We start from the raw sequence: 14,105 nt of genomic DNA, 5'->3' as shown, positions 1-14,105 counted from the left end.
GAACGGTGTTTTACCCAGATTCGGGCCCTCCTGATGGAGGTAAAACCCTACGTCCTGCTCTTGTTGGTATTGATGGAGTAGTACAGAGTACAGAATCGATCTATCTCGAGATCGGATGTTGTAGTCTAAACCCTGATTGTAATGAGCTTAATGTGTCCTATGAACTATGCCCCCCTGGTTTATATAGATGCCAGGGGTGCTAGGGTTACACAAAGTCGATTATAATAGGGAAGGAATATGCCGATTAATACGTCGCCTTGGATTGGACGCCAAATCTTAGGAAGAGTCCATCTTGATTCCGATACTTCTAATGATGACCAAACATGACTCGGAGCTTGGCCGAGGAGAATAAATAGGCGGCCCGAGGACCCCTTAGTCCCTAACTCCCTCGATCACCGTGGAAAAGGGAAACCGAAGGCACCGATTCTGTCGGGCGTTTGACCAATGAAATCATGGATGCATCAGCAACGCGGTAGTTGTTGGCAATGTGAGGGTCGTACCTCGAGAGCATGGGAGGTATATGGGTGGCAAGTTTGACATTGATTGACATGTCGATAGCCCGGGACACCGTCACCACAACCTCGTACTCGTTCTGGTCTTCTGGTTCAACCATTGGAAGGGTGGGCATGATGTTGTTGAGGTTGATTGCAGGCTCGAGGAAGATGGCATCACATGCATCACGGCCCCTTGTTGCCAAAGTCGGTGGTGGCGACCTAGTGTGAGCATTACGTTGAGCATGTGATAGGCACCAACTTGCTGCAAACACATGACGCGTGATGGACGACCTCAAGGACCTCCTCGGCCTTGGTGTTGGAGCAAGAGACGCTGGGGACGGACATGGACGAGGCGTGCGTCATGATTGAGGCCACGAGATCGACAAGCGAGGTAACCATGGGAGGGTCACCCATACTCGCAATACCCTACACTAAGACCAACTCATCCGCTTTGGCGCATGCTACTTCTAATACAACTGCGCCAAAAATTGACACGTTGACGGAGACTTGCTTGCGTTGGTTTTTCCCTTGAAGAGGAAAGGGTGATGCAACACAGGAGCAGTAAGTATATCCCTCAGTTTGAGAACCAAGGTATCAATCCAGTAGGAGAATCTCGTCAAGTCCAGATTACCTGCACAAACACAAAGAGCTTGCACCCAACGCTATAAAGGGGTTGCTAATCCCTTCAAGATTGATTGCAAAGTGAGATCTGAAGGCGGAAAGTGCGACGAAGTAAAAGAGTAAGGCTGAAAATATGGTGTGGAGTAGACCCGGGGGCCATAGTGTTCTCTAGAGGCTTCTCTCAAAATAGCAAATATTACGTGGGTGAAAAAATTACTGTCGAGCAATTGATAGAACCGCGCAAAGTCATGACGATATCTAAGGCAATGATCATACATATAGGCATCACGTCCGAGACAAGTAGAGCGATACTTTCTGCATCTACTACTATTACTCCACACATCAACCGCTATCCAGCATGCATCTAGTGTATTGAGTTCATGACGAACAGAGTAACGCCTTAAGCAAGATGACATGATGTAGAGGGGTAATCTCAAACCGATGATGAAAACCCCATCTTTTTACGGTTTTACCCTTGATGGCAACAATACGATGCGTGCCTCGCTACTCCTTCTGTCATTGGGTGAGGTCACCACACGATATGAACCCAAAACCAAGCACTTCTCCCATTGCAAGAATCATAGATCTAGTTAGCCAGACAAAAACCGCAACTCGAAGAGAATTACAAGGATATGAAATCATGCATAAGAGAGATCAGAAGAAACTCCAATAAGATTCATAGATAATCTGATCATAAATCCACAATTCATCGGATCTCGACAAACACACCGCAAAAGAAGAATACATCGGATAGATCTCCATGAAGATCATGGAGAACTTTGTATTGAAGATCCAAGAGAGAGAACAAGCCATCTAGCTGCTAGATATGGACCCGTAGGTCTATGGTGAACTACTCACGTATCATTGGAGAGGTCATGGTCTTGATGAAGAAGCCCTCCGTGTCCGAATCCCCCCTCCGGCAGGGCACCAGAACGTGCCCCAGATGGGATCTTGCGGAGACAGAAGCTTGCGGCGGCGGAAAAGTACTTTCGATGATCTCCTGGTTTTTTCTCGGATTTTAGGGAATTTATAGGCGAAAGTCCTAGGGCAGAGGTGGCCCAGGGAGCCCACAAGCCTGGGAGGCGCGGCCCCCCTGGCCGCGACTAGGGGGCTTGTGGGGTCCGTGCAGGCCCCCTGCCGTGATTCTCACGCTTCCCGATCTTCTTTTGTTTCGAAAAAAATCTTTTTGGCAGTTTCGTTCCGTTTGGACTCCGTTTAAAATCCTCCTCTGAAAGGGGTAAAAAACATGGAAAAAACAGGAACTGGCACTTGGCATTGAGTTAATAAGTTAGTCCCAAAAAATATATAAAAGGCATGCAAAACATCCAAAGTTTGACAAGATAATAGCATGAAACCATCAGAAATTATAGATACGTTGGAGACATATCAAGCATCCCCAAGCTTAAGTCCCGCTCGTCCTAGAGTAGGGAAGTGATAAAGAATGAATTTTTGATGTGGAATTCTACCTAGCATAGTTCTGCTTTGCAACTTCTTTCATGTGACATGAGTGTTCAGATCTGTGAGATTCAAAACAATAGTTTGCTATTGACATGAAAACAATAATACTTCAAGCAAACTAGCAAGGTAATCATGAACTTTCAAAATAACAAGGGCAAAGAAAGTTATCCCTACAAAATCATATAGTCTGGCTATGCTCCATCATCCTCACACAACTAATGTAAATCATGCACAACCCCGGTATTGGCCAAGTAATTGTTTTCGCGCTCTTACTTTATCAAACTTTTTATAACTATCACGCAATACATGAGCGTGAGCCATGGATATAGCACTATAGGTGGAATAGAGTGTGGTGGTGATTGTGAGACAAAAAGGAGGAGATGGTCACATTAACTCGGCGTATCAAAGGGCTATGGAGATGCACATTAATAGATATCAATGTGAATGAGTAGGGATTGCCATACAAAGGATGCACTAGAGCTAAAAGTATGTGAAACCTCAAAAGTAAAACTAGTGGGTGTGCATCCAACTTGCTTGCTCACGAAGACCTTGGGCCATTTTGAGGAAGCCCATCATTGGAATATACAAGCCAAGTTATATAATGAAGATTCCCACTAGCATATGGTGGTGACGAAACGAGAAGCTCTCAATCATGAAGAACATGGTGCTATTATGAAGCACAAGTGTGGAAAAAGATAGTAGCATTGTCCCTTCTCTCCTTTTCTCTCTTCTCCTTTTTTTTATTTGGGCTCTTAGGCCTCTTTTTTTTTCTTTTATCCCTTTTTTTATTTTTGGGCTCTTTGGCCTCTTTTTTTATTTCCTCACATGGGACAATGCTCTAATAATGATGATCATCACACTTTTATTTACTCATAGCTCAAAGCTTAGAAATGACTCTATAGGAAATGCCTCCGTCAGTGTACCGGGATGTGCAATGATCTAGCTTGGCGTATGACGTTGAAACATCTCGCTAGCTATCTTACGATCATGCAATGGCAGCATGAGAGTGACGACACAAGTCATGAGACGGAACGGTGGGAGTTGCATGGCAATATATCTCGGAATGGCTATGGAAATGCCATAGTAGGTAGATATGGTGGTTGTTTTGAGGGAGGCATTTGGTGGGTTTGTGTACCGACGAGAATTGCGCGGCACTAGAGAGGCTAGCAATGGTGGAAGGTGAAAGTGCATCTATACCATGGACTCATATTAGTCATGAAGAACTCACATACTTGTTGCGAAAGTTTTTATTAGTAATCGAAACAAAGTGCTAAACGCATACTCCAAGGGGAAGGGTTGGTAGGTGTTAACCATCGCGCGATCCCGACCTCAGCACAAGGGATGACAATCAATAGATCAATTATGCTCCGACTTCCTAACATAGCGGTTCACCATACGTGCATGCTACGGGAATCACTAACTTCAACACAAGTATTTCTAGATTCACAACACCCTAATAACATAACTCTTAATATTACCAAATCCACGCCTCAAAACTAATTGAGAGGAATCAAAACTTCTCTTTCTACTCAATGCACATGAAGATGGAGGTATTTGTATCCTCTTTGGGTACCTATCACCTTGGGGACTACTTTCATAGCATAAGCCAACTACCAAATCACGCACCGCCGTGCTCTAAAAGATCTAAGTGAAGCACACAGAGCAAAATTATCTAGCTCAAAAGATATAAGTGAAGCACAATGAGCATTCTACCAAAATCACGATGAGTGCATGTCTCTCTCTAAAGGTGTGCAACGAGGATGATTGTGACACAACAAAAAGAAAAGACTCCTAAGATAAAGGACGCTCCAGGCAAAACACATATCATGTGGTGAATAAAAATATTGCTCCAAGTAATGTTACCGATGGATTGAAGACAAAAGAGGGGATGCCTTCCCGGGGCATCCCCAAGCTTAGGCTTTTTGGTGTCCTTTAATTTGGCTTGGGATGCCTTGGGCATCCCCAAGCTTGAGATCTTTCCACTCCTTATCTCTTTGTCCATGAGAACATCACCCAAAACTTGAAAACTTCACAACACAAAACTTAAACAAAAACTCGTGATAACATTAGCACAAGAAAACAAACTACCACCTCTTTAGGTACTGTAGCAATCTTGATTTCTATTTATATTGGTGTTGGGCTACTGTATTCTCACTTTTCCATGGCTAGTACCCCCCGATACTATCCATAGTTTCATCAAAACAAGAAACCAACTCAACAAAAACAAAATCTATCAAAAACAGACCAGTCTGTAGCAATTTGTATACTTCGTATACTTCTACTACCTCAAAAAATCTGAAAACTTACGACTGCCTGGGAAAAAGGCATGTCAACCAGCAGCAAAACGAATCAACTCAAAATCTCTTTCTGAATTAAAATGAAAAATCATCTCGTGAGAGAAAAGTTTCTGTCTTTTTCCAGCAGGATCAAACAACCATCACCAAGACTAGTCATAAAGGTTTTGCTTGGCTCAAACACAAAAAGAAACACAAAAAACGCAATCACAACAGAATTATGATGGTGTGGACGCAAAAAAACAGAAGGAAAAAGATAAATTCATTGGGTTGCCTCCCGACAAGCGCTATTGTTTAACGCCCTTAGCTAGGCATAAAAGCGATAGAATCACGTATCGTCGTCTTTGGTGCTCAAACCATAAGTAGCGTGATCACTTAGCATCTTAAGGTTTTCATCTTTCTTGCTGGATGATTCACCACTACTTTTAGGAACAAAAACAGACTTGGTGATTTTATTCTGCGCAAAATTTGGAGTATTCTGCACAGCGGCAAAAGTGGAACCCAAGTTGGTTATAACATCCTCTAGTTTGCCAATCCTAGCGGAATCATGACCTAGTTTTTCATTAACTGTGGGTTCCTTCTCCTTTAAATTTTTCAAAACCATTCCCACCTTGGATCCGCACTGAGTGATTTGATTGTGGATCTTTTTATCCAAATTCTCAATGAGTTCGATCGTAGCAACTTTATTTTCAATGACGTCCAGCCTACGCATCACATGTTCGAGAGTTGAGGTAGTTCCATTAACCATGAGTGGGGGTGAGGCTACCAAATTTATTATAGCTCTGTAAGAATCAACGGTATGGCTACCCAAGAAATTTCCACCTATGATGGTGTCAAGAATATACCTATTCCAAGGAGAAACACCCACATAAAAACTGCGAAGCAGGATGGTAGTGGATTGCTTATGAGTAGATCTACTCTGAGCATTGCAAATCCTATACCAAGCGTCATTTAAGTTTCCTTCCTCAATTTGTTTGAAGTTGAGGACTTCGCTCTCGGGAGTATCGTTCGAAGTGGTGGATCTAGCCATGAGGACAGGTAGACTATCCCACACAGACGAAGAGAAATCAAGCGAGAGAAAGGGGCGAACGAAAAGGCAAACAAAAAAGGCAAATTGGTGAAGTGGAGGAGAGGAAAACGAGAGGCAACTAGCAAACAAAGTAAATGCAAGAGATGAGTTTGCGACACTTACTTGGATGAGTTCTTGACTTGATCCTCCCCGGCAATGACGCCAGAAATTCTTCTTGCTACTTCTCAAACAAGAGCGCCAATAATTGACACATTGACGGAGACTTGCTTGCGTCGGTTTTTCCCTTGAAAAGGAAAGGGTGATGCAGCACAGGAGCAGTAAGTATTTCCCTCAGTTTGAGAACCAAGGTATCAATCCAGTAGAAGAATCTCGTCAAGTCCAGAGTACCTGCACAAACACAAAGAGCTTGCACCCAACGCTATAAAGGGGTTGTCAATCCCTTGAAGATTGATTGCAAAGTGAGATCTGAAGGCGGAAAGTGCAACGAAGTAAAAGTGTAAGGCTGAAAATATGGTGTGGAGTAGACCCGGGGGCCATAGTGTTCACTAGAGGCTTCTCTCAAAATACCAAATATTACGGAGGGTGAACAAATTACTGTCGAGCAATTGATAGAACCGCGGAAAGTCATGACGATATCTAAGGCAATGATCATACATATAGGCATCACGTCCGAGACAAGTAGACCGATACTTTCTGCATCAACTACTATTACTCCACACATCGACCGCTATCCAGCATGCATCTAGTGTATTGAGTTCATGACGAACAGAGTAACGCCTTAAGCAAGATGACATGATGTAGAGGGATACTCTCAAACCAATGATGAAAACTCCATCTTTTTACCCTTGATGGCAACAACATGATGCATGCCTCGCTACCCCTTCTGTCACTGGGTGAGGTCACCGCACATTATGAACCCAAAACCAAGCACTTCTCCCATTGCAAGAATCATAGATCTAGTTGGCCAAACAAAACACACAACTTGAAGAGAATTACAAGGATATGAAATCATGCATAAGAGAGATCAGAAGAAACTCAAATAAGATTCATTGATAATCTGATCATAAATCCGCAATTCATCGGATCTCGACAAACACAGCGCAAAAGAAGATTACATCAGATAGATCTCCATGAAGATCATGGAGAACTTTGTATTGAAGATCTAAGAGAGAGAAGAAGCCATCTAGCTACTAGCTATGGACCCGTAGGTCTATGGTGAACTACTCACGCATCATCAGAGAGGTCATGGTGTTGATGAAGAAGCCCTCCGTGTCCGAATCCCCCCCTCCGGCAGGGCACCAGAACGTGCCCCAGATGGGATCTTGCGGAGACAGAAGCGTGCGGCGGCGGAAAAGTACTTTCGATGATCTCCTGGTTTTTTCTGGGATTTTAGGGAATTTATTGGCGAAAGTCCTAGGGTAGAGGTGTCCCAGGGAGCCCACAAGCCTGGGAGGCGTGGCCCCCCTAGCCGCAGCTAGGGGGCTTGTGGGGTCCCTGTAGGCCCCCTGCCCTAATTCTCAGGCTTCCCAATCTTCTTCTGTTTCGGAAAAATCTTTTTGGCAGTTTCGTTCCGTTTGGACTCCGTTTAAAATCCTCCTCTGAAAGGGGTCAAAAACATGGAAAAAACAGGAACTGGCACTTGGCACTGAGTTAATAAGTTAGTCCCAAAAAATATATAAAAGGTATGCAAAACATCCAAAGTTTGACAAGATAATAGCATGAAACCATCAAAAATTGTAGATACGTTAGGAGACGTATTAGCGCATAACCTCTCGAGGTACCACAACAACTACTCGTTGGCAGACATGGCATCCAGCCTGGTGGTAAGACTACGAGCATGGTGTTGTGTTGGTAAAATTGGAGGAATTGGGAGTGGGAGAAAAATCAGGGAAAATTGAGGGAGAAGGGTGATGGCCTGGTTGTGAATACGAGATGTTAGGGAACCAGTAATAGGCACTCTTGTTCCACTAACATCTACTCCTTATATACCTAAATGATTATAGTTGAGGAGAACTAGTCTAGTTCTCCCTAACTACAATTATTTAGGTACAGAGGACACTGATTCGGGATACAAGTTTTGATTACATTGATTGGGGGGGGGGGTTACAAGCAGAGCGAGAGGTAGGAGAAGGGGGAAGCCGCCAAATCTGGCCAAACAGATCGTGCCAATTGGGCCGGCCCAACAACACGCCAGCCCAGCACAGGCTAATCATGCTCGTGCTCGGCAAAAAGCATGTTGTGGATTGTGCCCAGGCCGCTACCCCCAGCCCGCGTGCCAGCACGGCACGACACGATTATTCCAGGCAGGCCCGAACCACGGCATGGCCCGAGGCACGCGACACATGCATGCCTCGTTTGTTGGGGTAGCGGGGGCGGCTGACGCACCTTTCCTCGATCGAAGGGGAGCGGGGGACCGAGCCAGTGCGGCAGTTTCGGCAGGTAGCCGTTGGGAAGGGGGTTTATGAGGGATTAGGGTTGGTTAAGCTGGGTTTAGGAGGGACTAGTTTTTTTTAAGAGAAAATGCATATTTTCGGAAATGTGACCGTTGGAGGGTCAAATTAGTCCGAAAATTGTAATCCCCTCTATAAATAGGGCTGCCCAGCCCACACATTTCTCACACTCAAACTGTTGGAAATATGCCCTAGAGGCAATAATAAATTGGTTATTATTATATTTCCTTGTTCGTGATAATTGTTTATTATCCATGCTAGAATTATATTGATTGGAAACTCAAATACCTGTGTGGATACATAGATAACACACTGTCCCTGGTGAGCCTCTAGTTGACTAGCTCGTTGATCAAAGATGGTCAAGGTTTCCTAGCCATAGGCAAGTGTTGTCACTTGAGAACAGGATCACATCATTAGGAGAATGATGTGATGGACAAGACCCAAAACTATGAACGTAGCATATGATCGTGTTAGTTTTTTGCTACTGTTTTTTGCATGTCAATGTATCTGTTCCTATGAACATGAGATCATGCAACTCCCGGACACCAGACAAATACCTTGTGGGCTATCAAACATCGCAACATAACTGGGTGACTATAAAGGTGCTCTACAGGTATCTCCAAAGGAGTCTGTTGGGTTGGCATGGATCAAGACTCGGATTTGTCACTCCGTGTGACACAGAGGTATCTCGGGGCCCACTCGGTAATACAACATCACAACAAGCCTTGCAAGCAATGTGACTAAGGAGTTAGTTACGGTATCTTGTATTACGGAACAAGTAAAGACACTTGCCGGTAACGAGATTGAACTAGGTATGGAGATACCGACGATCGGATCTTGGGCAAGTAACATACCGAAGGACAAAGGGAACATCATACGGGATTAACTGAATCCTTGACATAGAGGTTTAACCGATAGAGATCTTCGTAGAATATGTGGGAGCTAATATGGACATCCAGGTCCCGCTATTGGTTATTGACCAGAGAGTGTCTCAGGTCATGTCTGCGTAGTTCTCGAACCCGCAGGGTCTGCACACTTAAGGTTCGGTGATGATTCGGTATCGTTGAGTTATATGTGTTGGTGACCGAAGTTTTCTTTGGTATCCTTGATGAGATCCCGTACGTCACGAGGAGTTCCGAAATGGTCCAGAAATGAAGATTGATATATAGGAAGCTGGTATTTGGATTCCGGAAGGTTTTTGCGCATTGACGGTAGTGTACCGGGAGTGACGAATGGGTTTCGGGGCCCACTGGGTGGGCCCACCACGCGCCAAGGGGTCCACATGGGTTTATTTGATCCGCAATAAGGCTTAATGGGCTGGAAAGTCATCCAAGGAAAGCCCATGAGGAAAATGGTGGAAAATCCAAAAGAGGTGGCCAATTTAGGAAGGAGTCATAATCCAAGTGGGATTGGAGGATGACTCCTCCCTCCTCCACTTCGGCCGACCCAAGGGAGCCTCCCTTGTGGTTCAAGGCTGCCTACTCCCTCCTCCTATATATACTAGAGGTTTAGGACTTTTCAAGACACAACTTTGCCACGTGCGACCCTAAACCTTTACTTCGTAGTTCTTCCTCTAGATCGTTTTTCTGCGGAGCTCGCGTGGAGCCCTGCAGGAATAGATCACCACCACCACCGGAGCGCCACGCTGCCGGGGAACTCATCTACATCCCCGTCTCTATTGCTGGATCAACAAGGCAGAGATCGTCATCGAGCTGTACATGTGCGGAACGTGGAGGTGTCGTCCGTTCGGCACTTGATCTGGATGGATCGTGGGATGGATCGTGAGACGACGTACCACTACATCAACCGCGTTTATTAATGCTTCCGCTTAGAGATCTACAAGGGTATGTGGATCTGATCTCGCTCTCGTAGATGATCATCACCATGATAGGTCTTCGTGTGCGTAGGGAATTTTTTGTTTCCCATGCGACGTTCCCCAACAGTGGCATCATGACCTAGGTTCATGCATAGATGATATCTCGAGTAGATCACAAAAGAGTTTGTGGGCGTTGCTGTTTGATTTGCTGCCCTCCTTAGCCTTTTCTCGATTCGGCGGTATTGTTGGATTGAAGCGGCTCAGACCAACCTTACTCGTACGCTTACGAGAGACCGGTTTCATCGACTAACATGCAACTTGTTGCGTAAAGATGACTGGCGGGTGTCTGTTTCCTCAACTTTAGTTGAATCGGATTTGATCAAGGCGGTCCTTGGAGAAGGTTAAATAGCAAATTGCATATCACCGTTGTGGCTTTGCGTAAGTAAGATGCGATCATACTAGATACCCATAGCAGCCACGTATAACATGCAACAACAAATTAGAGGACGTCTAAGTTGTTTTTGCAGGGTATGCATGTGATCTGATGTGGCCAAATACATGATATGATATATTGGATGTATGAGATGATCATGTTGTAATAGTTAAATATCGACTTGCACGTCGAAGCTACGACAACCGACAGGAGCCATAGGGTTGTCTTTAAACTAACGTTTGTGCTTGCAGATGTGTTTACTATATTGCTAGGTAGTAGTTTTAGTAGTAATAGCATAGATAGCATGACAACCTCGATGGCGGCACAATTATAGATATCATGATGATGGAGATCATGGTGTGGCGCCGGTGACGATGAAGATCATGCCGGTGCTTTGGTGATGGAGATCAAGAAGCACAAGATCATGGCCATATCATGTCACTTATGATTTGCATGTGATGTTAATCCTTTTATTCACCTTATTTTGCTTAGAATGATGGTAGCATTATAAGGTGACCCCTCACTAAAATTTCAAGATAAAATTGTGTTCTCCCCGACCATGCACCGTTGCGATAGTTCGTCTTTTCGAGACACCACGTGATGATCGGGTGTGATAGACTCAACGTTCACATACAACGGGTGCAAAACAGTTGCACACGTGGAACACTCGGGTTAAACTTGACGAGCCTAGCATGTACATACATGGCCTTGGGACACAAGAGACCGAAAGGTCGAGCATGAATCCTATAGTTGATATGATCAACATGGAGATGTTCACCACTGAAACTATACTCAACTCACGTGATGATCGGACTTGAGTTAGTGGATTTGGATCATGCGCCACTCGAATGACTAGAGGGATGTCTATTTTGAGTGGGAGTTATTAGTAATATGATTAGCTAAACTCAATTATCATGAACATAGTCAAATTGTGTTTGCAAATTATGTTGTAGCTTGTGTTGTAGCTCTACTGTGTTTTGATATGTTCCTAGAGAAAACTTAGTTAAAAGATGATAGTAGCAATTATGCGGACTGGGTCCGTAAACTGAGGTTTGTCCTCATTGCTGCACAAAAGGCTTATATCCTTAATGCACCGCTCGGTGTGCTGAACCTCGAGCATCGTCTGTGGATGTTGCAAACATCTGACATACACGTTTTTTGATGACTACATGATAGTTCAGTGTGTAATGCTTAAACGGCTTAGAATTGAGGCACCGAAGACGTTTTGAACGTCACATAACATGCGAGATGTTCCAAGAGATGACATTAGGATTTCATGCTCGTGCCCTTGTTGAGAGGTATGGGACCTCCGACAAGATTCTTTGTCTACAAAGTAAGGGATAAAAGCTCAATCGTTGAGCATGTGCTCAGATTGTCTGAGTGCTACTATCGCTTGAATCGAGTGGGAGTTAATCTTCAGATGAGATAGTGATGGTTCTTCAAAGTCAGTGCCACCAAGCTACTAGAACTTCGTGATGAACTATAACATATCAAGGATAGATATGATGATCCTTAAGCTATTCATGATGTTTGACATCACGAAAGTAGAAATCAAATAGGAGCATCAATTGTTGATGGTTAGTAAAACCACTAGTTTCAAGAAGGGCAAGGGGAAGAAGGAATACTTCATGAAACGGCAAACCAATTGCTGATCTAGTGAAGAAACCCACGGTTGAACCCAAACCCGAGACTAAGTGCTTCTGTTATGAGGGGAACGGTCACTGAGGCAGAACTACCCTAGATACTTGGTAGATGAGAAGGATGGCAAAGTCGACAAAAGTATATTGGATATACCTGATATTGATGTGTACCTTACTAGTACTCCTACTAGCATGATACGTCTCCAACGTATCTATAATTTTTGATGGTTTCATGCTATTATCTTGTCAAACTTTGGATGTTTTGCATGCCTTTTATATATTTTCTGGGACTAACTTATTAACTGAGTGCCAAGTGCCAGTTCCTATTTTTTTCCATGTTTTTGACCCCTTTCAGAGGAGATTTTGAAACGGAGTCCAAACAGAAGAAAATCCCCAAAAAGATTTTTTTCGTAACAAAAGAAGATCGGGAAGCTTGAGAGCCAAGGCAGGGGAGCCTCAGGGGCCCCACAAGCCCCCACCCCGCAGCCAGGGGGGAGGTCGCGACCCACAGGCTTGTGAGCCCCTTGAGCGCCCTCTGCCCTAGGGGTTGCGCGTATATATTCCCGAAAAATCCCAAAAAAAATCAGGAGATCATCGAAAGTACTTTTCCGCCGCTACAAGCTTCTGTCTCCGCGAGATCCCATCTGGGGCACGTTCTCGTGCCCTGCCGGAGGGGGGATTCGGACACGGAGGGCTTCTTCATCAACACAATGACCTCTCCGATGATGCGTGAGTAGTTCACCATAGACCTACGGGTCCATAGCTAGTAACTAGATGGCTTCTTCTCTCTCTTGGATCTTCAATACAAAGTTCTCCATGATCTTCATGGAGATTGCTAACGGCAGTCCCCGACAACGACACTAGAAGAATGTTGTTCACGTGTCCCTGGCTTGATGCCTTCGCGACAACAGAGCCAGAACTGCTCCCAGTTGCTCAACAATTATCAATTGTCTTGCAATGGCCCACCAGCGCGTGGGTTCGCGGCAGTTTTCGAGGGTAGAGTATTCAACCCAAATTTGTTGGTTCGCCAGGCACGAAGTGAGAGGATACTCTCGAGTATTAGCAGCCAAATGTGTCAGATTCAACCACACCTGAAAGATTAGTATCTGCAAGCAAAGTATCAACATCAAAGTAGTATGATAACAACGGTGTCAGAAACGATCTGTTGACGGCAGACTATTCCTAACTGTTGTATCAATGGCGCAAGAAGTTTCCCGTGGAGGGGAAATATTCTTCCCCGTCAACGTCGTGCGAACAAGTATTGTAGCAGGTAGCAGCAGTGTAACGAGTAACATCAATAGCAAGGAACAACAGTAGTGACATGAATAGCAAGTAGCAACAGTAGTAAGTAAAAACAGCAGTGGAACAAACTCGTAGGCAATGGGTCGGTGATTCGTTTGGATGACATTCATCATGCAACAGTTATAACACGAAGAGATATGTGGCTAGCTCCCATTCGTCAACGTGATGTAGGCATGCATTCCGTGTGTAGTCATACGTGCTTAGGGAAAAGAACTTGCATGACATCTATTGTCCATCCCTCCCGTGGCAGCGGGGTCCAAAAGGATACTACAGGATATTAAGCTTATCCTTTTAATAAACAACCGGAACAACGCATTAGCACTTGGTGAACACATGAACTCCTCAAACTATGGTCATCAACGGGAGTGGTTCCGGTTATTGTCACTCCGGGGTTGCCGGGTCATAACACATAGTAGGTAACTACAACTTGCAAGATCGGATCTAAAACACACATATATTGGTGACAACATAATAATTTCAGATCTGAAATCATGGCACTCGGGCCCTAGTGACAAGCATTAAGCATGGCAAAGTAGTAGCAACATCAATCTCAGAACATAGTGGATA

This window comes from Hordeum vulgare, chromosome 6H (assembly GCF_904849725.1).
Source record: "Hordeum vulgare subsp. vulgare chromosome 6H, MorexV3_pseudomolecules_assembly, whole genome shotgun sequence".
Lineage (NCBI taxonomy): Eukaryota > Viridiplantae > Streptophyta > Magnoliopsida > Poales > Poaceae > Hordeum > Hordeum vulgare.
The sequence above is the reverse complement of the archived record's forward strand: the minus strand, read 5'-3'. Positions refer to the sequence as shown.